The sequence below is a fragment of the Scyliorhinus torazame genome, chromosome 8, assembly GCF_047496885.1.
Source record: "Scyliorhinus torazame isolate Kashiwa2021f chromosome 8, sScyTor2.1, whole genome shotgun sequence".
NCBI lineage: Eukaryota > Metazoa > Chordata > Chondrichthyes > Carcharhiniformes > Scyliorhinidae > Scyliorhinus > Scyliorhinus torazame.
In genome coordinates, this window is record NC_092714.1 from 23,848,035 (window position 1) to 23,872,732 (window position 24,698).

The following is a 24,698-nucleotide window of genomic DNA, read 5'->3' on the forward strand; positions in this document are numbered from 1 at the left end:
GCGACAGATTATAGGATCGCACAGAGTCAGGCACATGAAAGGCGGACCACAGACCCTATAGGGAAAAGATCCGGAAGCTTACCCCTCGCATTATCAGGGACCAGGGATATCACCAACCTCTGGGCTCCAGGGAAAGGTGGTACAGACTGGGAGAAAGTGGGGAAAGAGGTTAATGATGGGACTCAGCATGGTACCAAAGTGCATAACTTCACACTTTCCTACCTTATATTCCATCGGCCAATTCTTTTCCCAATCGCTTAATCTGTCTATATCTCCCTGTCGGCTCTTTGTGTCATCCTCACCACTTGCCTTCCCACCTATTTTTGTGTCATCCGCAAACTTGGCAACAGTACATTCACTTCCCTCGTCCAAGTTATTCATATATATTGTCAATAATTGTGGTCCAGCACGGATTCTTGTGGCACTCCACTAATTACAGGTTGCCATCCTGAAAATGCTCCTCTTATCCCAACTCTCTCTCTTCTATCAGTTAGACAATTCTCTATCCTGTGCTAATATATTACCCCCAACACAGTGGGCTCTTACCTTATTCAATAGCCTTTTATGCGGGACATTATTGCACTCTTTTTGGAAATCTACCAGTTCCCCTTTATCAATCCTGTTTGTTAACAACTCAAAGAATTCTAATCAATTTGTCAGGCATGATTTTCGCTGAATGAATCTATGTCGCCTGTGCTTGACTATATTATGGTATTGCTAAATGCTCAGCTATTACATCATTTATAATGGACTCTAACATTTTTCCAATGACAGAGGTTAAGGTAAATGGCATGTAGTTACCTATTTTTGTCCCTTACCCTTTTTGAATAAGGGTGTTACATTGGCAGTTTTCCAATCCTTTGGGAATGTCCCAGAATTGAAGGATTCCTGGAAGATTACTGACAGGGCATCCATTATCTTTGCAGATACAGGGCGGGATTCTCCGCCGGAATCGGGAAATGTGATTGGATGGAGAATCGGTTTTGATGCCGAAATAGCGGCGGGCGCCGGTTTCACACCAAATCGCAATTCTCCGGTGCCTCGACAACGGCGTCAGAGCGTTCCTGAACGCACGTACAGCAAAGACCATTGCATATCATTAGCGGGCCTGACCCGGTATTCTCTCAGACCACCGCAATTCTCCACCTCCACCAGGGCGAATCCCCCGACGGCGCGGTTCACTTGTGCTTTTAAGAATCATGAAACTGGCACCATTCCCTCCCTAACAGCACAGTGGGTGTACCTACACCTCATGGACTGCAGTGGTTCAAGAAGGCAGCTCACCATCACCTTCTGGAGGGCAACTAGGGATGGGCAATAAATGCTGGCTTAACCAGCGACACCCACATACTGTAAATTATTATTTTTTTAAATGTATAGGCACGATCTAATGGAAGAAGCACTATGTGCGGTATTGTAGCGCACAATGACTTACGAGAGAGACGAATAGAGATGAAGTCGATGAGGCTTTATTAAGCGTGACTTGTTCCCCGCAGTTCAGCAACAGACTGGAGCGGCGGGGAGAAGCACGGGTTCTTATACTCCGCCTTCAGGGCGGAGCTAGGGGTCAACAGCCAACCAGGACCCGGGATCTGTCAGCCAATAGCATCACGGCTTCACAGTCCCACATGACCCCTAATACATACTACCACATTCACCCCTTGTTAAAAATGAACCCGGCGGGGTGGTGGTTCGCATGGTGGTAGGGGTTTACAAGGCTGGTCCAGGGAGGAAAAAATTTTGGGCATGTCATTACAATCTGAGCCCTACACTGGGCTATGTACAAGGTTTGTGAACTATTTACAATATTCGTAAGAGAAAAGGAACATTTTCGTTACAGTCCAACAACATTCTTGGTGTCACACCGATGCCACGAGTCGAGTGGGCGGTCTGGTCTTCCTCGTCGATCGCCTCAGCCCCGGTGGTGGTGTAGGTGCTTGTTCCAGCGTTGTCGTCTCCGGGAGCATTTCGGTGTCTGTTTCTGTTTCACTCATGGTCGGACACGGGAGGAGGACCGATCCTCCCGGGAAGGGGGCGGTCGCGGGGTGCGCCGGTGGCAGGGAGGGGGTGATCGGTGTCGGGGGGGTGTGCGTGTTGCCGGCGGGCGCCAGGTCTCGCAGGGAGACCGTATCCTGTAGGCCGTCGGGGTACGCCACGTAGGCGTACTGCGGGTTCGCGTGGAGGAGGTGAACCCCCTCGAACAACGGGTCCGACTTGTGCGCCCGCACATGTTTCCGGAGCAAGATGGGTCCTGGGGCCGCCAGCCAGGTCGGCAGCGACGTTCCGGAGGAGGACTTCCTGGGGAAGACAAGGAGGCGCTCATGAGGCATTTGATTAGTGGTGGTACACAGCAGCGACCGGATGGAGTGGAGAGCATCCGGGAGTACCTCCTGCCACCGGGAAACTGGGAGATCCCTGGACCGTAGGGCCAGTAGGATGGTCTTCCAGACCGTCCCGTTCTCCCTCTCTACTTGCCCATTCCCCCGGGGGTTGTAGCTGGTCGTCCTGCTCGAGGCTATACCCTTGCTGAGCAGGAACTGGCGCAGCTCGTCACTCATGAAGGAGGACCCCCTGTTGCTATGGATATATGCGGGGCAACCGAACAGTGTGAATATGATGCTAAGGGCTTTAATGACTGTGGCCGCTGTCATGTCGGGGCAGGGGATGGCGAAGGGGAAATGGGAGTACTCGTCCACCACGTTCAGGAAGTATGTGTTGCGGTCGGTGGAGGGGAGGGGCCCTTTGAAATCCAGACTGAGGCGTTCAAAGGGGCGGGTAGCCTTGATCAGGTACGCTCTATTCGGCCTGAAAAAGTACGGTTTGCACTCTGCGCAGATGTGGCAGTTCCTGGTGACTGTACGGACCTCCTCCACAGAGTAGGGGAGGTTGCGGGACTTTGTAAAATGGTAGAACCGAGTGACCCCCGGGTGGCAGAGGTCCTCGTGGAGGGCTTGGAGACGGTCTATTTGTGCGTTGGCACCGCGGTATAGGGCATCGGATGGCTCGTTCAGCTTTCCGGGATGGTACAAGATCTCGTAGTTGAAGGTGGAGAGCTCGATCCTCCACCTTAAGATCTTGTCATTTTTAATTTTGCCCGGCTGTGCATGATCGAACATGAAGGCTACCGACCGTTGGTCCGTGAGGAGAGTGAATCTCCTGCCGGCCAGGTAATGCCTCCAATGTCGCACAGCTTCCACTATGGCTTGGGCTTCCTTTTCCACTGAGGAGTGACGGATTTCTGAGGCATGGAGAGTTCGGGAGAAGAAGGCCACTGGTCTGCCCGCCTGGTTGAGGGTGGCCACTAGAGCTACATCGGAGGCGTCGCTCTCGACCTGGAAGGGGAGGGACTCGTCGATGGCGCGCATTGTGGCCTTTGCGATATCCGCTTTGATGCGGCTGAAGGCCTGGCGAGCCTCTGTCGACAGGGGGAAGGTAGTGGTCTGTATTAGCGGGCGGGCCTTGTCTGCATACTGGGGGACCCACTGGGCGTAATATGAAAAGAACCCCAGGCAGCGTTTCAGGGCTTTGGAGCAGTGGGGGAGGGGAAATTCCATGAGAGGGGCGCATGCTTTCGGGGTCTGGGCCTATTATCCCATTGCGCACTACGTATCCCAGGATGGCCAGCCGGTTTTTGCTAAAGACGCACTTGTCCTCGTTGTATGTGAGGTTCAAGGCGTTAGCGGTCTGGAGGAATATTTGGAGGTTGGCGTCGTGGTCCTGCTGATCGTGGCCGCAGATGGTTACATTGTCGAGATACGGGAACGTGGCCCGCAACCCATGTTGGTCAACCATTCGGTCCATCTCCCATTGGAAGACCGAGACCCCGTTCGTGACGCCAAATGGGACCCTTAGGAAGTGATATAGACGCCCGTCTGCCTCGAAGGCTGTGTACTTGCGGTCACCTGGGCGGATGGGGAGCTGGTGGTAGGCGGACTTGAGGTCCACGGTGGAGAAGACCTTATATTTGGCAATCCGATTTACCATGTCGGATATGCGGGGGAGAGGTTACGCATCTAGCTGTGTGTACCTGTTGATGGTCTGGCTATAATCTATGACCATCATTTGCTTCTCCCCGGTCTTTACTACTACCACCTGTGCTCTCCAGGGACTATTGCTGGCCTGGATTATGTCTTCCTTTCGCAACCGTTGGATTTCAGACCGAATAAATATCCGGTCCTGGGCGCTGTACCATCTGCTCCTAGTGGCGACGGGTTTGCAATCCGGGGTGAGGTTTGCAAACAAGGATGGCGGTTCAACTTTGAGAGTTGCGAGGCCGCAGATAGTGAGTGGGGGTATTGGGCCGCCGAATTGAAACGTTAGGCTCTGCAGGTTGCACTGGAAATCTAACCCCAGTAATGTGGGTGCGCAGAGTTGGGGAAGGACGTAGAGCCTGTAGTTTTTAAACTCCCTCCCTTACACCATTAGGTTCACGATGCAGGACCCTTTGATCTCTACGGAGTGGGATCCTGCAGCTAGGGAAATCTTTTGCGTACTTGGACGGATGGTCAAAAAACAGCGTCTTACCGTGTCGGGGTGGATGAAGCTTTCTGTGCTCCCGGAGTCGATCAGGCATGGTGTCTCGTGTCCGTTGATCAGCACCGTTGTTGTCGTCGTCTGGAGCATCCGGGGCCGTGATTGATCCAGCGTCACCGAGGCCAGTCGTGGTCGTAGTGTCTCAGCGTCTTCCTCGGACCCCGTGGAGCCGTCGATGCTGGGGTCCTTTGTTGTCATCCAAGATGGTGGCGTCCATGAATCGCACGCGGCCGGGGGTGGACAGAATGGCCGCCCCCATGGATCGCACGTGGTCGGGGGTGGACAAAATGGCCACCCCCATGCATCGCACGTGGCTGGGGGGTCACAAGATGGCGGCGCCCATCCTCCCCTCGTGGTGGCTGGGACCCAAAATGGCGGTGCCCATGGGTCGCACATGGGGCGCTGGGGGGGTTGGGGAGCGTTTGGGATGCGCTGGGCTCTTTCTTCTCCGGGGACTGCGGCGACCCCCCGGGACCGGCACACAGCCGCGAAATGGCCCTTTTTGCCGCAGCTCTTGCAAATAGCTGCGCGGGCCGGGCAGCGCTGCCGGGGGTGTTTCGCCTGCCCGCAGAAATAGCAGCGGGCCCCCCCGGGATGATCTGGCATCTTAACCGCGTAAGCCTGTGAGGGAGGGGGGGGGTTTGTCGCGACGGGGTTCCACGGAGCCCAAGGAGCTGCCGCGCGGTCGGGGCCGTAGGCGCGGGTGTTTTGCGAGGCCACATCTAGGGAAGCTGCAATGGCCCGTGCCTCTGAGAGTCCTAGCGACTCTCTTTCTAAAAGTCTTTGGCGGATTTGGGGAGAGTTCATACCTGCCACAAACACATCGCGAATTAACATGTCCGTGTGTTCAGTCGCGTTTACCGGCGGGCAGCTGCAGCCCCGTCCCAAAATTAGCAGCGCGGCGTAGAACTCCTCTAACGATTCTCCGAGACTTTGCCGTCTCGTTGCGAGTTGGTAGCGTGCGTAGGCCTGGTTCACGGGGCGAACGTAGATGCTCTTCAGTGCTGCGAGCACCGTCGGGAAATCCTCTGCGTCTTCTATGAGAGGGTAAATTTCCGGGCTTACCCTTGAGTGCAGGACCTGCAGTTTCTGGTCTTCTGTGATCCGGCCGGGGGCCGTTCGGAGGTAGCCTTTGAAACAAGCTTGCCAGTGTTTAAAAACTGCTGCCGAGTTCACTGCGTGGGGGCTGATCCGCAGGCATTTCGGGGCGATCCTGAGCTCCACAGTCCTTTAAGTCACGCTTAATAAATTGTAGCGCACAATGACTTACGAGAGAGACGAATAGAGATGAAGTCGATGAGGCTTTATTAAGCGTGACTTGTTCCCCGCAGTTCAGCAACAGACTGGAGCGGCGGGGAGAAGCACGGGTTCTTATACTCTGCCTTCAGGGCGGGGCTAGGGGTCAACAGCCAACCAGGACCCGGGATCTGTCAGCCAATAGCATCACGGCTTCACAGTCCCACATGACCCCTAATACATACCACCACAGGTAGTGGGCGCGACTTCCTGGGTGCTTACTGGCGGCCAACCTGGTGAGACCGCGGCCGGTATCTAACGCCAATTAGGGCCGGAAATGATCCCCCACGGCTTCACAACAGAAATGACTGACTCGCCAGATGATTCACCTGGACCACGCCTGGCAACTTCCCCGAACAAGGGGGAGCAGCCCATAAACCGCTTCCTCCGAATGCAATGCAGACAGCACATAGCCATGCCACCATTGAGACCTGCTCCATGCTTCGGGGACACCGACCTAGCCAGCCTACTCGATTCCGTGGTTAAGAAACTACATGTAATCAGTTATGGTTGAAGTTTCAGAGTTTAAATGTTGTTTTATTTTCTTTTGTTTTAATAAAGTTTCCTTATAAAGTAACCAAGCCCGATTCCTAATATTATCACTCCAGGAATGAATTGATCTTTCTGCACCGTCTTAAAACATAAAAAAGTTAGGGGGCAGAATTCCCCACCCCCCCCCCCCCCCCCCCCCCCCATGCCGGGGGGAGAATCGCCGCTTGCCGTTGGTAACAGGCGAGCAGCGATTCTCCGGTCCGGATGGGCCGAGCGGCCTGCCCAACACAACAGGTTCCCGCCGGTGCCATCCACACCTGGTCGCTGCCGGCGGGAACAGTGCAGGAAAGCTGGGGGGGCGGCCTGTGGGGGGGGGCGAGGGGGGTTCCTGCACCGGGGGCGGGGGGAGGGGCTCAAAAGGGGTCTGGCCCGCGATCGGTACCCACCGATCGGCGGGCCAGCCTCACTGAAGGAGGACCTGCTTTCCTCCGCCGCCCCGCAAGATCCATCCGACATCTTCTTGCGGGGCGGCCGTGGGGAGGACGGCAACCGTGCATGCGCGGGTTGCCGCCGGCCAATCCGCGCATACGCAGGTGACGTCATTTACGCGGCGTTGCTTTTACATGGCGCCAAGGCCCGCCGCGCGTAAACGACGCGGCGCCACTCCTAGCCCCCCGGGGGCTAGGAGAGAATAGGGGGCTGGGAGCGGCCTCCGACGCCGGAGTGAAACACTCCGGTTTTCACTCCGGCATCGGGACTTAGACTCCCGATGGGAGAATTGCGCCAGGGTTCTTATCCAGTCACTTTGCCACTGTTGAGAGCTGACCAGGCATTCGTAACAAATGTAATATGGCAGAAGGCCAAGTGTTGCCTGGGTGACGGGCGCAGATGTGCAGGATCATCATGCGGTGGTCGCAGACCACCTGTACGTTCATCGAATAGGTCCCCTTCCTATTAGTGAACACGGCCATATTATCTGCAGGTGGCCGCACGGCGACGTGCATCCCATCGATCGCGCCCTGGACCATGGGGAACCCGGCCACGGCAGAGAAGCTCACGGCCCGGGCATCTTGGCTGGCCCGGTCCACGGGGAAGCGGATGTAGTGGTGCGCCATGGCATATAGGGCATCTGTCGCTGCCCAGATGCACCGGTGCACCGATGTCTGCGATATGCCGGACAGGTCCCCACTCGGGCCCCAACCTCCACCCCGGCACAGTACAGAACCCCCCCAACCTCCACCCCAGCACGGACCCCCCCCCAACCTCCACCCCGGCACGGACCCCCTCCCGGCACTCCCCCGGAGCCCAGCCTACTCTAACCAGCCCCCCCCCCCGCCGCACACACACACACACAACCCGAGACACACCTCTCCTCACGCAATCAGACTGCGGCCACGCCATTGCCTGCCCAGAGCCAACCCCCCAGGCCGTCACTCACCTCCACGCTGGTCGGCGTGAGCCTGGAGCACCGGGTCACACCGATGAAAAGGAGGTTTGATTCACGTCGACGTGAACGGTCATCACGTCGACGGGACTTCGGCCCATCCGGAAGGGAGAATATCGGCAGGCCGAAAATCGGCTGCCTTGCGCAGACCCGTGACATTCTCCGCGGCAGCGGTGCCATTAACGCCCCACCGACTTTTCTCCCTTCGGAGACTTCGGCAACCGGCGGGGACGGGATTCACGGCGGCCAACGGCCATTCTCCGACCCTCTGGGGGGTCAGAGAATGACGCCCCACGTTCCACCCGAGGTGGCGCATGAGGGAAATGGGGCATACTGCATTACTACCATTGCGAGCCAGTAAAGGTTAAAAAATGAAACATAGTTCCCTGTTCAGGACCTGACTTTCTGTTTGAACCCCCCCCCCTCCCCACCACCGGAAGTTGAGGTTTCACAAGGCAGGGTAATCCCTATTTGTGATCATACATCAGTGAATCTTCCATAAGACAATGCCCTCCCAAACCTCCAAGATTACATAGCTGACTTTGAATATGATATTTCACTACTGCCAGAACACCTCACAAAATTAGTAAAGGAGATGGAATTGTCCCCAAAACACTATTACACTCTTGATCAGAGATACAGAAAACAAAATCAGAACAATAACATCCCCACCTTGGTGAGATCTTGGTCTCAACATTGAAATATCCTCTTGGATCAGCGTTGTTTAACATGTGTTAGCCATTGAACAATTAGTTGTTATATTACAGTGTGGCACGGTAGCACAGTGGTTAGCACTGTTGGGGCAGCACGGTAGCATTGTGGATAGCACAATTGCTTCACAGCTCCAGGGTCCCAGGTTCGATTCCGGCTTGGGTCACTGTCTGTGCGGAGTCTGCACATCCTCCCCGTGTGTGCCGTGGGTTTCCTCCAGGTGCTCCGGTTTCCTCCCACAGTCCAAAGATGTGCAGGTTAGGTGGATTGGCCATGATAAATTGCCCTTAGTGTCCAAAATTACCCTTAGCGTTGGGTGGGGTTAATGGGTTATGGGGATAGGGTGGAGGTGTTGACCTTGGGTAGGGTGCTCTTTCCAAGAGCCGGTGCAGACTCGATGGGCCGAATGGCCTCCTTCTGCACTGTGAATTCTATGAATTCACAGCGGTAGGATCCCAGTTTCGATTCCCGGCTTGAGTCACTGTCTGTGCGGAGTCCACACGTTCTCCCTGTGTCTGCGTGGGTTTCCTCCGGATGCTCCGGCTTCCTCCCACTAAGACGTGCTGTCAGGTGATTTGGACATTCTGAATTCTCCCTCTGTGTACCCGAACAGGCGCCGACATGTGGCGACTAGGGGCTTTTCACAGTAACTTCATTGCAGCAAGCCTACTTATGACAATTAAGATTATAATAATTATTATTATATATCTCAATTTTGTCTTGTATGTTGAAACAAAAGAAAATGGAAGACCCTGGGGAAATGGTTAAGATGGAGTTTGCTAGGAGATTCTGAAGTAAAGCAGTGACCTGGCTGAAACTCGCAATTCCCAGAATACGGGAGAAGATTTGACATCAGGGATAATACGTCTGCTGTTCGAGAAATTATGGGATGGGAGACGTACGATTGGAATCCCCTCCAACTGGATATTTATTTAATGTAAAACTCCAAATGCTTCATGGACATAAACATTGCAACAAACAGGCCAAACCTCAACACACAGAGGCAGGTTGTACGATCAGGGGTTAATCTTCAAAGCATGTTGAAACTGAAACCAAGGCAACACTGGGTTATTACCAAGTAAAGTTGGTTTAGCTCAGTTGGCTGTGTTGTGATGTGGAGCAAGGCCAACAGTGTGGGTTCAATTGAGGTAATTCATGAAGGCCCCGCCTTCTCAACCTTGCTCCTTGCCTGAGGTGTGGTGACCCTCAGGTTAAATTAACACCAGTCAGCTCTCTCTCTCAAAGGGGAAAGTAGCTTCAGGTTATCTGGGATGAGGGCGACTTTACCATTTCGAAGACAAAACAATAGCCATCAATCAGACAATGCAATTAAAGAAACTGGGAGACCATCGGAGCCGATGGCCCCGGACAACAGTCAATATACAAACAAACATCACTAACAGCTGAGGAGAAATGGACTTTATCACATACATATCAACTTTAGAGCTGGAGACATCACAGCTGAATGGAGTCCATGGATTTGGTCATGGAAACAACATCATGATGAATGAGTTTACCTGGATCAAGGCAGAAATCAGGCTAAAAGAGATTAAAGTGTGCGAAGCACTGTCCATTCAAACAGGAGGTCTCCAAGGACTATGCTTTGATATTTTGACGAAGTTATGGAACAAAAAGGCCAAGGCAGTTCAGTCTGGCACTAAGATCACCAAGGAGAGATGGGAATGGCCAACCTGATTCAGGGACCCACAGCGGCTAACTGTGTGGGGAGTTATAAATAGCAGCCAGATCCGAGGGATATTGGGGCTGAGGTTTAAAGGTAGGTTAAGGGAGTAACTAAATCCTGAGGGTGTTTGATTTGAGGTTTGGGCAGAAACATAGGGATTTGCCTGTGGCTTTTCATAGAGGCTTTTACTGATAAGCCGTGGTTGCTAGTCTTGTGTGGCATTAGTACACTTATTTACAGTTTTTGTATTACGGCAGAAGGAATGTTGTGTTTGTTCATAAACACGTTTGTGTTTGAGCCTGTGTCCGTGTAAGATAGTCCTTTATAAAATCCTAAGGTCAAGAATTGACAGGAAGAGTAAACGAGAGCATGCATCTCTTACAGGAGTGACAAGAAAGTTGTCACTGGTTGGATTTTGAATGGCACGTAACTGCTCCCAGTAGGGGCCTGTACCTCACCTTCTTCATGACCTCTGAACTAGCTAAGATAGCTACAGCAATACAAGCAAGTGAAGTGGAATTATAGGCTGACTGCATTGCTGGAAAAGATTGTTTGAAGAATTTACTTTGAGGACTTAAGTATCAACCTCCCACACAACAGATTTACGAGCTGGAGGGAATGAATTGTTGCAACACATGATAAACATTACCTCACAGTGAACATTAAAACCAATAACATTGCTGCTGCCTGCGTGCATCGACATTGCGGACACAGTAGCTCATTGAGTGATCCATGGAAGAAATCCTCTGCCTGCCCCTTGCTGTGCTGATCTTTCTGGTTCATATTGGGTCCACGGTCACCTGCCTATTCAGACTCTGTGAAGGAGAACAGTGGGTTGCAGATGGTTTCACGGGGACAGGAAAATAGTGCAGCCCAATTTACTCATAAACTCTAATTGCCACCATAGGCTCTCGGCACTTACTGATGCCATCAGCAATGGATTTAAATAAGAAGATGAACAATATTGAGCTGGATTCTCCGCAGCCCCGCGCCAAAATCGCGTTTTGCGCGGGGGCGGAGAATCCACTTTTACGACCGAATCAGGGGCGAAATTCTCCTACCCGCCCCGCCACATTTCTGCCCCGACCGGCCGGCGGGAGTCTCCGTAACACCGGCCGGTCAATGGGGTTTCCCATTGTGGGGCAGCCCCACCCCGTCGGGAAACCCCCGGGCGCCGGCAAAACGGAGACTCCCGCCGGCGGAGAATGACGCCCCAGACCCGGCACCGCTCCTACGATTCTCCGGTCTCCGGAGAATCGCACGCGTGGGATTTCCGCGGCGCAGCTGGCAGGGCCATTGCCAGGGGCCCTCCCAGCGATGCTCCAGTCCCGACCGGCTGAATTCCCGACAGCGGGGTTCTAACCACGTGTGGCCAGTCAGGATTCTTGCGCGGCGGCTACAGACTCAGTCCGCGGCCGCCCTGGTGGTGGGCAGAGGGGATCAAGCGCGCGGGGGGGGGGTGACTCATGGACGGCCGGGACGGCGATCGGGCGGGTTTGATGGATCGGCGCGGGATAGATCGTTGGGACCTTCTTTGTTGGGTTCAGGTTTGCCGTCTGAGTCCGCCATCGCGATCGGCGCGGCTGCTGGAGACCGCCAGCGTGCGCTTGAGCGGACTCAGAACCGGAAGTGTGGGGGCCCATTCGTGCAGCAAAAGCTGCGAGAAGCACTCTGGGGACCTGCCAGCCCCCTGCAGGTAGGTGAATTGGTCTTCATTTTTTTAAGGCACGTCTGCCGTGAAACGGCAGTGTTTTTACGCCGGCGTGAGGTCATAGCCCCATTTTTGGAGAATCCGGCCAATAACACTTCTCCACCCTTAACTTTTAATCCCGCTTAAAGATAGAAATACAATGAAACTAATGCCTTAATTATATCTCACTCTTTCAGGAGCTTTGCGACGACGTGTGATCTGCACAGTACCACTGGAGACTCGGTCAACTCTGGTGATGCTTGACTTAGTTCAACTGAACTTGTGGGCACAGGAGGTTGAGTATCTGTGTACCAGTGTCCCTCTCCTGAAGTAGAGCCCACTGGAAGTCCTGGTACAACAGGGACCACATCTTGTTGAATTTCCACAGCAACATTTCCTTCTATTGTGTTATCTGGAACTTTTGCTGTCTCTGAGTCATGGCGAAGATCAATTTGATATTGGTGCCTGCAACCAGCTCTTCCATTGTTCAAGTTCATGACCAACGACACTGGGGCGCTTCAGTTCACAATGGGCGGGATTCTCCATTGCCCGATGCCGATATCGGAATCGGCGATCGGGCAGCGAATCCCTTCTGACCCCAAATCGGGGATGGCGCCGGTTTGCCACCAGTTTTCGTTTCACCGCCCCCTCCGGAATGGCATCACTGCGTTGCGAGCCGCACGCGACTGCAACCGCGTTGGCGCGTCATCGGCAGGCCCTCCAATGATGTTCCGTCCCGGATGGGTCGAGTTCCTGACCACGAGGTTGGCGTGTGGTCTGAGTGGTCGGGAACCCAGCATAGCGGCTGCGGACTGTGTCCAGTGCCGGCACACTTGGTTGGAATCTGTGCCGCTGGCTGGGGTGGTTCTGCGAGAGCTGGATGGACTGGTGGGGTGTGGCCAGGGGGTGGTCAGGGGGTGGCCTGTGGGGCCTGGATGGCGGGTCGGGTCCGCGCAACCGCTGCAGATCATCACCATGCGCCTTCGTGGCCTGGGGACCGGCCATTCTCTGGCCATTTTCAGTGTGGGAGCCGGGGGTTTCACCCGACTCCGCTGCTAGCCCCTCACCGGTCCCGGAATTGGTGAGGGTTCAGCGCCGACTTTGTCATCGTAAAACGCCCGCAAATTCTCCGTTTCAGCCGGCACGTAGACGTTGAAACGGAGAATCCTGCCGTTATCTTTCCTAAATTTGTCCATCGGCCCATGAGTAAGTAAAATTTTCAAATATGGCTTCGGAGCAAAAACTGTTTGAGAAACCTGGGGCGCGATTCTCTGACCCCCCGCCGGGTCGGAGAATCGCCGGGGGCTGGGGTGAATCCCGCCCCCGCCGTGTCCCAAATTCTCCGCCACCAGAGATTCAGCGGGGGCGGGAATCGCGCCGCGCTGGTCAGCGGAAATCGCGCCGGTCGGCGGGCCCACCCCCGGCGATTCTCCGGTCTGCGGGCCCACCCCCGGCGATTCTCCGGTCTGCGATGGGCCGAAGTCCCGCCGTTGTCAACCCACGGCAGCCGGCGTGGATCGAACCACCTTTCGAACGGTGGGACAAGGCGATGCGGGCGGGCTCCGGGGTCCTGGTGGGGGGTGGGCGGGGCGATCTGGCCCTGGGGGGGGTGCCCCCACTGTGGTCAGGCCCGCGATTGGGGCCCACCGATCCGCGGGTGGGCCTGTGCCGTGGGGGCACTCTTTTCCTTCCGCCTTCGCCATGGTCTTCACCAAGGCAGAGGCGGAAGAGACCCCCTCCACTGCGCATGCGCGGGGATGCCGTGAGCAGCCGCTGAAGCTCCCGCGCATGCGTCGCATGGCAAAGTCATTTCTGCGCCAGCTGGCGGGGCGCCAAAAGCCTTTCCCGCCAGCCGGCGGGGCGGAAATCACTCCGGCGCAGGCGTAGCCCCTCAAGGTGCGGGTTCAGCCCCTCAAGATGCGGAGAATTCCGCACCTTTGGGGCGGCGCGATGCCGGACTGATTCGTGCCGCTTTTGGCGCCGGTCGGCGGACATCGCGCCGATTGCGGAGAATCCCGCCCCTGGTCTAAGATATGTGATTACAGCCTAGAATAAGAGAGATGAACAAATTCTTTCACCTTTTGATGCTGAGGGAATGAATGGGCATTGAGAAAGTGGAGAAAGGTGGGGCTCAAAAGGCATTTACATCCTTCCTGGTGCCGTGCCCAGAATTGTTTTGACATTCTTGAATTGAATATAAATTATATTTTTACTCTATGCTAAGGGAATTTGCACATTCAAGAGGTTTTAGTCAAATAAAAAATTACTTTTGATGAACTTATGGTTCTGCATACTGAATACTGCATGGTTACTAGAATTAGCATGAGTGAGAGAGATTTACTGTGGGCAGTGCACGACTAGCGTCTGACATATGTTTGTATCACAAAGTATGGGCGCACTTGAACCCAGAGTCCATTCTGGGCAGGATTATTGGGGTGGTTCCTGACACTTGCAGTGCTGGGAATGACCCCGCTATCGAATGGCACTCTGTTGCTATTTCAGGCCCCGGTGGGGAACGCTCCCACTTGTCGCCTTTCCTGCATTGAGGAGATTTGACGAGTGGAGCTCCTCAGTGTAGGAAGAGATTGCGACGCCATTTTTAAATGGCACATCGATATTTCGCCCCACCCCCCCCCCCCCCCCCACCCCCCGCCGTGACCTCCAACCCCCCCAATGCTCCAACTTACATAGAACATAGAACATAGAACAATACAGCGCAGTACAGGCCCTTCGGCCCACGATGTTGCACCGAAACAAAAGCCATCTAACCTACACTATGCCATTATAGAACATAGAACATAGAACGATACAGCGCAGTACTCATCCATATGTTTATCCAATAAACTTTTAAATGCCCTCAATGTTGGCGAGTTCACTACTGTAGCAGGTAGGGCATTCCACGGCCTCACTACTCTTTGCGTAAAGAACCTACCTCTGACCTCTGTCCTATATCTATTACCCCTCAGTTTAAAGTTATGTCCCCTCGTGCCAGCCATTTCCATCTGCGGGAGAAGAAGGTCACCTCACATGGGCAGGGAACTCACAGACTGCCACCCAGGTGGCACTGCCAGGATGCCAGGTGGCACAGGCAGGGTGCTAGGCCGGCAGTGCCAAGGTGTCTGGGTGTCAAAGGCCCACCCTGCCCAGAGGTCAACCTCCCGGGGGCCTTTGATTGCTTGGGAGACTCCGCCCCCAAATTTTGTTCCGCCTGGTCCCCATTTGTGGGGAACAGTGCGGAACTGCGCCTGGCTGGGGTCTCCTCAGCGAGGCCGGTAGATGCCAGGTGGCCTTTCGAGCCGCCGTCAGCAAAGCTAAGTGGCTTTCTAAACTCACTTAACTCTGCGAAACTGGATCCCACCCATTGTGGGCAGGATCCAGATTACGACATCTCACGTGATCGAACCAGATTTCGCGAGGCGAAACGACCGTTGGGAATCCTGGAGGAAGCCTTCCCGGGATCGACCGGCCACGTCAAGTCCCGATTCTGGCAGGAGGCGCCCTGTATGTTTAATTGTTCAATATTCAACATATTTAACTATTCCATTATTCTGGGACAAAATACATTTTTAAAATATGAATATCATTATTTGTAGTCCCTGTAAATATAAAAAGTTAGCCCTGCTTGGCTACATCATAGCATGACATGCTCCGCAAAACTGTTTCGAAAGCTCGGGATGAATAAACAATGGGCGAAATTCTCCCCCAACGGCGCGATGTCCGCCGACTGGCGCCAAAAACGGCGCCAATCAGACGGGCATCGCGCCGGCCCAAAGGTGCGGAATGCTCCGCATCTTTGGGGGCCGAGCCCCAACATTGAGGGGCTAGGCCGGCGCCGGAGGGATTTCCGCCCCGCCAGCTGGCGGAAATGGCGTTTGTTGCCCCGCCAGCTGGCGGAAATGGCGTTTGTTGCCCCGCCAGCTGGCGCGGAAATGCGGCGCATGCGCGGGAGCATCAGCGGCCGCCGACAGTTTCCCGCGCTTGCGCAGTGGGGAGAGTCTCTTCCGCCTCCGCCATGGTGGAGGCCGTGGCGGAGGCGGAAGGGAAAGAGTGCCCCCACGGCACAGGCCCGCCCGCGGATTGGTGGGCTCCGATCGCGGACCAGGCCACCGTGGGGGCACCCCCCGGGGTCAGATCGCCCCGCGCCCCCCCCAGGACCCCGGAGCCCGCCCACGCCGCCTGGTCCCGCCGGTAAATACCAGGTTTGATTTACGTCGGCGGGACAGTCAATTTCTGGGCGGGACTTCGGCCCATCCGGGCCGGAGAATTGAGCGGGGGGTCCCGCCAACCGGCGCGGCCCGATTCCCGCCCCCGCCCAATCTCCGGTACCGGAGACTTCGGCGTGGGCGGGGGCGGGATTCACGGCGGCCAACGGCCATTCTCCAACCCGGCGGGGGGTCGGAGAATGACGCCCCAGATTCCGGAATTTCTTTGTCCCCGTTAAAGTGTTGCTAATTGCCTTGTTCAGCTTGGAGTGTGCTGATCCAGCATAAACTGCGGCCAGAATCTCCAGCCATTCTCTGGCGGCGGGAATCTCTGGCCCTGACGGAAGCGCACCCCTGCCAGTAGGTTTCCCAGCCACGTTGGGTGGCTTCAAAGGGAATTCCCAATATCAGCGGCAGGAGTAGAGAATCCCGCCGCCTCCCGCTGGAGAAGGAACACGTGGCTGGGAGGCCAGAGAATCCCATCCAATGCCTTGACAGTTCTTGGGAACGGTTTTTCTGGTCATTCCAGCCCAGAGGCTGGAAATGTCCACACGAGGTCAATTAAACTGTAAACTGTCCGCCAGATTTTCCATCCCACCCACTATGATTCCTGTGGTGAGCAGGAGCTGAAAATCAAACTCCATTATCATGGTGCACAGCACATGTGGGGATTAACTGAAGAATAATTCATTAAATCACTGGAATTCTCCCGATAAAGGTTAGGACCGAGTACTTGAAGACTGTGGTAGTATGCATTAGGGGTCATGTGGGACTGTGAAGCCGTGATGTCATTGGCTGACAGATCCCGGGTCCTGGTTGGACGTTGACCTCTAGCTCCGCCCTGAAGGCGGAGTATAAGTACCAGGAGTCCTCCCCCGTAGGCAGTCTACTACTGAACTGCGGGGGAACAGTCACGCTTAATAAAGCCTCATCGACTTCACTCTATTCGTCTCTCGGAGTCTTTGTGCGCTACAATTTATTAAGCGTGACTAAAGGACTATGGAGCTCAGGATCATCCCGGAATGCCTGAGGATCAGCCCCCACGCAGTGAACGCAGCAGCAGCTTTCAAGCACTGGCAGACTTGTTTCGAGGCCTACCTCAGAACGGCCCCCGGCCGGGTCACAGAAGACCAAAAACTACAGGTCCTGCACTCGAGGTTAAGCACGGAGATTTTCTCCCTCATCGAAGACGCAGAGGATTTCCAGACGGCGTTCGCAGCACTAAAAAGTCTCTATGTTCGCCCAGTAAACCAGATCTACGCTCGCTATCAACTCGCAACGAGACGGCAAAGTCCCAGAGAATCGATAGATGAATTCTACGCCGCGCTACTAATTTTGGGACGGGCCTGCAGCTGCCCGCCGGTGAACGCAAATGAACACACGGACATGTTAATGCGCGATGCTTTTGTGGCAGGTATGAACTCCTCCCAAATCCGCCAAAGACTTCTAGAAAAAGAGTCGCTAGGACTCTCAGAGGCACGGGCCCTAGCAGCCTCCCTAGACGTGGCCGCGCGAAATACCCGCCCCTACGGCCCCGAACGCGCGGCAGCCCATTGGGCTCCGTACGCACCCGTCGCGACAATCCCACCCCCCCCCCCCCCCGGACACCCCACAGGCTTGCGCGGTTCAAACGCCAAGTCGCACCGGGGGAGCCCGCTGCTATTTCTGCGGCCAGGCGAAACACCCCCGGCAGCGCTGCCCGGCCCGCGCAGCGATCTGTAAGAGCTGCGGGAAAAAGGGCCATTTCGCGGCTGTGTGCCGGTCCCGCGAGGTTGCCGCTGTCCCGGGAGAACAGGGAGCCCTGCAAGCCGTTTACGCTCCCCAACCCCCCCAGCGCCCCATGTACGACCCGCAGGCGCAACCACTCTGGGTCCCGACCACCGCTCTCCCCGGAGAACAGGGAGCCCTGCACGCCGTTTACGCTCCCACCGTCCCCCCCCCCCGCGCCCCATGTATGACCCGCCGGCGCTACCGTTTTGGGTCCCGGCCACCGCTGTCCCCAGAGAAGAGGGAGTCCTGCGTGTTCCTAACGCTCCCCAACCCCCCCCAGCGCCCCATGTGCGACCCGCAGGCGCCGCCATTTTGGGTCCCGGCCACCACGAGGGGAGGAAGGGCGCCGCCATCTTGGACCACCCCAGACCTGTGCGACGCATGGGGGCGGCCATTTTGTCCACCCCCGCCGCCATCTTGTGACCCCCCAGCCATGTGCGATGCATGGGGGCAGCCATCTTGTTCACCCCCGACGCCATCTTGGACGGCAACAACGGACCCCAGTGTCGACGGCTCCACAGGGTTCGAAGAAGACGCTCAACCATTACAACCATGTCTGGCTTCAATGACGCTGGACCAAGCATGGCCCCGGACACTCCAGACGACAACGACAACGGTGCTGATAAACGGGCACGAGACACCATGCCTGGTCGACTCCGGGAGCACGGAGCGCTTTATCCACCCCGACACGGTAAGACGCTGTTCTTTGACCATCCGTCCCAGCGCACAAAAGATTTCCCTAGCTGCAGGATCCCACTCCGTACAGATCAAAGGCTTCGGCATAGTTACCCTAATGGTGCAAGGGAGGGAGTTCAAAAACTACAGGCTCTACGTCCTTCCCCAACTCTGCGCCCCCACATTACTGGGATTAGACTTCCAGTGCAATCTACAGAGCCTAATCTTCAAATTCGGCGGCCCAATACCCCCACTCACTATCTGCGGCCTCGCAACCCTCAAGGTGCAACCCCCATCCTTGTTTGCAAACCTCACCCCGGATTGCAAACCCGTCGCCACTAGGAGCAGACGGTACAGCGCCCAGGACCGGACCTTCATTCGGTCCGAAGTCCAGCGGCTACTAAAGGAAGGCATAATCCAGGCCAGCAATAGTCCCTGGAGAGCACAGGTGGTAGTAGTAAAGACAGGGGAGAAGCAAAGGATGGTCATAGACTATAGCCAGACCATCAACAGGTACACACAACTAGACGCGTACCCTCTCCCCCGCATATCCGACATGGTCAATCGGATTGCCCAATATAAGGTCTTCTCCACCGTGGACCTCAAGTCCGCCTACCATCAGCTCCCCATCCGCCCAAGTGACGGCAAGTACACAGCCTTCGAGGCAGACGGGCGATTATACCATTTCCTAAGGGTCCCATTTGGCGTCACAAATGGGGTCTCGGTCTTCCAACGAGAGATGGACCGAATGGTTGATCAACACGGGTTACGGGCCACGTTCCCGTATCTCGACAATGTAACCATCTGCGGCCATGATCAGCAGGACCACGACGCCAACCTCCAAAAATTCCTCCAGACCGCTAAAGCCTTGAACCTCACGTACAACGAGGACAAGTGCGTTTTTAGCACAAACCGGCTAGCCATCCTGGGCTACATAGTGCGCAATGGGATAATAGGCCCCGACCCCGAACGTATGCGCGCCCTCATGGAATTTCCCCTCCCGCACTGCTCAAAAGCCCTAAAACGATGCCTGGGGTTCTTTTCATACTACGCCCAGTGGGTCCCCCAGTACGCAGACAAGGCCCGCCCCCTAATACAGACCACGACCTTCCCTCTGTCGACAGAGGCTTGCCAGGCCTTCAGCCGCATCAAAGCGGATATCGCAAAGGCCACGATGCGCGCCATCGACGAGTCCCTCACCTTCCAGGTCGAGAGCGACGCCTCCGACGTAGCTCTAGCGGCCACCCTTAACCAAGCGGGCAGACCCGTGTCCTTTTTCTCCCGAACCCTCCACGCTTCAGAAATCCGCCACTCCTCAGTGGAAAAGGAAGCCCAAGCCATAGTGGAAGCGGTGCGACATTGGAGGCATTACCTGGCCGGCAGGAGATTCACTCTCCTCACGGACCAACGGTCGGTAGCCTTCATGTTCGATAATGCACAGCGGGGCAAAATCAAAAACGACAAGATCTTAAGGTGGAGGATCGAGCTCTCCACCTTTAACTACGAGATCTTGTATCGTCCCGGAAAGCTGAACGAGCCGTCCGATGCCCTATCCCGCGGCACATGTGCCAACGCACAAATTAACCGCCTCCAAACCCTCCACGAGGACCTCTGCCACCCGGGGGTCACTCGGTCCTACCACTTTATTAAGTCCCGCAACCTCCCATACTCTTTAGAGGAGGTCCGTACAGTCACAAGGAACTGCCACATCTGCGCAGAGTGCAAACCGCATTTTTTCAGGCCGGATGGTGCGCACCTGATTAAGGCTTCCCGCCCCTTTGAACGCCTTTCTGGATTTCAAAGGACCCCTCCCCTCCGCCGACCGCAACATATACTTCCTTAATGTGGTGGACGAGTACTCCCACTTCCCATTCGCCATCCCCTGCCCTGAAATGACCGCGGCCACAGTCATTAAAGCCCTGAACACCATTTTCACACTGTTCGGTTGCCCCGCATACGTCCACAGCGACAGGGGGTCCTCCTTCATGAGTGACGAGCTTCGCCAGTTCCTGCTCAGCAACGGTATAGCCTCGAGCAGGACGACCAGCTACAACCCCCGGGGGAACGGGCAAGTAGAGAGGGAGAACGGCACGGTCTGGAAGACCGTCCTACTGGCCCTACGGTCCAGGGACCTCCCAGTTTCACGGTGGCAGGAGGTCCTCCCGGACGCCCTCCACTCCATCCGGTCACTACTGTGTACTAGCACTAACCAAACGCCTCATGAGCGCCTCCTTGTCTTCCCCAGGAAGTCCTCCTCTGGAACGTCGCTGCCGACCTGGCTGGCGGCCCCAGGACCCATCTTGCTCCGAAAACATGTGCGGGCGCACAAGTCGGACCCGTTGGTCGAAAGGGTTCACCTCCTTCACGCAAACCCGCAGTACGCTTACGTGGAGTACCCCGACGGCCGACAGGACACGGTCTCCTTGCGAGATCTGGCGCCCGCCGGCAACACACACACCCCCCCGACACCAATCACCCCCTTCCTGCCACCGCCGCACCCCGCGACCGCCCCCTTCCCAGGAGGATCGGTCCTCCTCCCAGGCCCGACCAGGAGTGAAGCCCAAGCTGAAACCGTAAGGCTCCCGGAGACGACAACACCGGAAGAAGCACCACCACCAGGGCCGAGGCGATCGACACGGACGACCAGACCGCCCGACCGACTCGTGGCGTTGATCTAACACTACAATATGTGGACTCTTAACGAGAACATTTTGTCTTTTTTTTTCCTGACGATTACTGTAAATAGTTCGAAACAAAAAAAAAACCTTGTACATCCTGTAATAACATGCGAAAGTTTTCCTCCCAGGACCAGCCTTGTAAACCCTTACCACCATGCGAAGCATCACCCCGCCGGGTTCATTTTTAACAAGGGGTGAATGTGGTAGTATGCAGTAGGGGTCATGTGGGACTGTGAAGCCGTGATGTCATTGGCTGACAGATCCCGGGTCCTGGTTGGACGTTGACCTCTAGCTCCGCCCTGAAGGCGGAGTATAAGTACCAGGAGTCCTCCCCCGCAGGCAGTCTACTACTGAACTGCGGGGGAACAGTCACGCTTAATAAAGCCTCATCGACTTCACTCTATTCGTCTCTCGGAGTCTTTGTGCGCTACAAAGACGTTTTGGAAATAACCCTTGAATGAACTGCAATTTGAGGAGAAAACCCTGGGAGTTTGATTGCTCTTTGTCCAAATCACTGTTTGCGCTCTCTGCTCAGTCACTGCACTCTTGCACTCTGGAATTTTCATTCCCAACATTCTGGTTTCACCATCTCTCTCCCTACCTTCAGCAGTCTCTCTAAATCTACAATTTGGATTTTGGGTAACGCCCCTAATGACTTTCTGTCTTACTGCTCAGGCTCCCTTTAGAATACGCATGGGACAGACTTATCACAAGATTAAAGTATTAATTCTCATTCCTTCAGCAACAGTTATTCAGTCAATGGCGGGGATGATTTTGTTAACCAATGAATTGCAAAATAATCTGGATACAATACTTCTACTTGGAGACAAACCTTTCCTTTTTTAAAATAAATTTAGAGTACCCAATTTTTTTTTCCCAATTAAGGGGCAATTTAGCGTAGTCAATCCACCTACCTGCACATCTTTGGGGTGTGGGGGTGAAACCCACGCAGACATAGGGAGAATGTGCAAACTCCACACGGACAGTGACCCAGGGCCGGGATTCGAACCCGGGTCCTCAGCGCCGCAGTCCCAGTGCTAACCACTGCGCCACGTGCTGCCCCTGACAAACCTTTCCTGAAGGAAATCGAGTTTCATTATTGCTCTCACCGGCAAGACAATCTAATGTGGCCTAATTCCGTGATGACTTGTGGAACTGTTGCCAACATGTTAATACACATCTCTTCCTGCTTGGAGACGCCACACGATGGCTGGGGTGTGCCAACCAAGAATATGAGTTAGAGGGTGTTGCAATTTGTCTTAAGGGGATTGCAACACAGCATTAATGATTTGGACGTCAATTCAGGGGGAATGATCCAGACGTTTGCAGAGGACACGGAGATTGGCTGTGCGGTAGATAGCGAGGGGGATCGCTGTCGACTGCAGGAAGGTGTCAATGGGCTGGCCAATGGGCAGAAAAGTGGCAAATGGAATTCAACCCAGAGAAACGTGAGGTGATCAAACTTGGCAAAGTATTACAGCAGGGGTGGGATCGTACCAGAATTTGGCAAAGTGTGATTCTCAGACTGAAAGCTGGCGTGTAAGCTGGGCAACGGGTGGGAGGTGGATTTGAGACCAGGAAGAGATCAGCCATGATCTGATTGAATGGCGGAGCAAGCTCGAAGGGCTGAATTGCCTACTTCTGCTCCTAATTCCCATGTTCCTTTGCACAGGCCAGTGTTTTCACCAAATCCTGAAAATCTTCGAGAAAAAGAAAAATGAGTGGCCATGGTTTACTGATAGAGGTGGTAACTCGCCCCACAGAGATCAGGATGCCATCTTTAAAGGATGCCCTGACCATCACTGCAGCCATATTTGCTCCCAGCCCCCCATCACAGAGGTATCGCAGCTCTCCCCCCCACCCCCCCTCACAACATTCATCACGAACATTTCGCCCCCCTACCAACAGCACAGAGGTATCGCGGCGCTCCAGCACTACTCAGTCCCCACCACGTCTGCGACCGCCCCCCCCCCCCCCCCCCCACAACCACATATCAATTCTTCCTCTACTCCCCCCTGCGCCCCCGAGGGATCCCCTCAACTGCTTTTCATCTGGCCTAACCTGTTGTAAACTTCGCCAATATGACGTCATTTCGGTGAGTTATGAATATTTAGTGTTGGGGGATTATGTGGCGGGGAGCCCGCTAATAGCATTGAAATTGATGCATCCCTCAGACGAGAATCGCATTTCCCGATTCTCGGAAGAATTCCTGCCCACACCCCTGATCCCCTGCATAGCTATTGTGGGCTCAAAATCTCCCCCAATAAATGGGAGGATACATAGAGGAGTAGAGGAAGTGAGAGACCTTGAAATGCACATCCACGGATTCCTGAAGGACAAGTAGATAAAGTGGTTAAGAAGGCAGATGGAATCCTTTCAGTTATTAGCCAAAAAATAGAATACAAGAGCAGATAGGTTATAAGACCATAAGACACAAGAGCATAATTAGGCCACTCGGCCCATCGTGTCTGCTCCGCCATTCAATCATGGCTGATCTGTTTCTCATCCCCATTCTCCTGCCTTCTCCCCATAACTCCTGATCCCCTTGTGAATCAAGAACCTATCTATCTCTATCTTAAAGACACTCACTGATTTGGCCTCCACAGCCTTCTGTGGCAAAGAGTTCCACAGATTCACCACCCTCTGGCTGAAGAAATTCCTCCTCATCTCAGTTTTAAAGGATCGTCCCTTTAGCCTGAGATTGTGTCCACTGGTTCTAGGTTTTCCTACAAATGGAAACATCCTCTCCACGTCCACTCTATCCAGGCCTCGCAGTATCCTGTAAGTTTCAATAAGATCCCCCCTCATCCTTCTAAACTCCAAGAGTACAGACCCAGAGTCCTCAACCGTTCCTCATACAACAAGTTCTTCATTCCAGGGATCATTCTTGTGAACCTCCTCTGGACCCTTTCCAAGGCAAACACATCCTTCCTTAGATACGGGGCCCAAAACTGCTCACAACACTCCAAATGGGGTCTGACCAGAGCCTTACATAGCCTCAGAAGTACATCCCTGGGCTTGTATTCTAGCCCTCTTGACATGAATGCTAACATTGCATTTGACTTCCTAACTGCCGGCTGAACCTGCACGTTAAGCTTGAGAGAATCGTGAACAAGGACTCCCAAGTCCTTTTGTGCTTCTGATTTCCTAAGCATCTTCTCATTTAGAAAATAGTCTATGCCTCCTTTTCTCCTTCCAAAGTGCATAACCTCACACTTTTCCACATTGCATTCCATCTGCCACTTCTTTGCCCACTCTCCTAGCCTGTCCAAGTCCTTCTGCAGCCCGCCTGCTTCCTCAATACTACCTGTCCCTCGACACATCTTAGTATCATCTGCAAACTTAGCAACGGTGCCTTCAGTTCCTTCTTCCAGATCATTAATGTATGCAGGAACGATATAGCTCATTCATTAGGCCACACCTTGAGTACTTTATAATTCTGGTCATCTCATTACAGCGAGGATGTCATTGCATTGGAACAGGTACAGAGGGGATTTACGAGGATGTTGTCAGGACTATGAGG